This window comes from Orycteropus afer, unplaced genomic scaffold (assembly GCF_000298275.1).
Source record: "Orycteropus afer afer isolate SDZICR_OR568_19922 unplaced genomic scaffold, OryAfe1.0 scaffold00026, whole genome shotgun sequence".
In the NCBI taxonomy this organism is placed as follows: Eukaryota; Metazoa; Chordata; class Mammalia; order Tubulidentata; family Orycteropodidae; genus Orycteropus; species Orycteropus afer.
Window position 1 is genome coordinate 19,150,073 of NW_006921613.1, and position 1,257 is coordinate 19,151,329.

At 42.6% G+C, this 1,257-nt stretch overlaps 1 protein-coding gene across 1 annotated transcript in view; it reads left to right on the top strand.

The window, feature by feature from the left end:
* EHD4 (EH domain containing 4) overlaps window positions 1-1,257 on the top strand; it is a 122,235-nt gene that overhangs the window by 43,274 nt on the left and 77,704 nt on the right. The window lies entirely within an intron of this gene.

Sequence of the window (1,257 nt, forward strand, 5' to 3'; positions counted from 1 at the left end):
CCAAGGAGGGGTCGCTATGAGTCGGGGCCGACTCGACGGCACATAACAACAACAACAACAACAGGTCAAAATACGGGAGCTCTGGTGGCGTAGTGCCTAAAGCACTTGACTGCTAACCAGAAGGCTGGCGGTTCAAAGCCACCAGCCACTCCTCAGAAGGAAGATGGGACAATCTACTTCCGTAGGGATACTGCCTCAGAAACCCAAGGAGGGGTCGCTATGAGTCATGTCCGACTCGACGGCACATAACAACAACAACAGGTCAAAATACAATACTTGTAGGAAAGAGAACTGGTTGTTTGCTGTGGAGAACTTTCTTCCTCTAGGCAAGCACCAAAATCACCCCCTGGGACAGGTCATTCATAACCTTGCCCTCTTATTACCTGGAGTTGATTTGGGCATCTGCCCACAGGGGCATCTTTAAAAGAGTTAAGTACTTCATGAGGGAGTACCCGCCTTGGGGGATTAGGTGATGCCACCCTTTAGGCATTAAGTAAGCCAGCGGAGCCTCAGTCTTCTCTCCCAGGCTGGTTTGTAAGAAAATAGAAGTGCATTGCTGAGAAACAAGGCAAATGCCCTGAAAGCCAGGTTCAAATGATAGAAAGTCCATGCTTGAACAATAAAAGGAGTTGAGCCTACAACAAAAAGAGTTCTGTGGAAACAGCTTTAATGTGACCTTCTGAAACTCCACCACACTCTTTACTTTAGAGGGAAATTCCACAGGCCAGCCTATCTCGGGGAGCCTCCATGGGAATGTAGTTATTATCATTCCAGAGTGTGTTATCAGGATGTGCCTCACAGAAGAGATGGACACAACCAACAGTGCCCAGAGAACTGAATCCATGGAGACACCAGTATATTTTGGTCAATTCAAGAAGCATCTGGGACAAGAGTCTAACATTCCCCCTGCAGTCTGCTTTTGAATCAGAGGTTATGGGTTGTTGTTCTTTATTTTTCCCTCAATGTTCTTTTCTAAAAATGGTAGTATTTAAAAAATAATAATAATAATAATCCCAATAGCTGCAGATATTACTTTTAGATTAAGATCTAGTATAATTTTAAATTGTGGTTTCCCATAGAAGAAATTCTTCATTTCATTTATTTACTTCCTTCATTGCCTCTATTTCTTTTTGAAAAAATAAGTTTAATCACTAGCCCTAGGAATTAAATTTTTGAAATTCCTTTTGAACTGAAGGAATCTGAGTAATCTTTCCAGCTCTGTCATTTTGGCCACGCCTGATAGTGGTGACAAAAAAA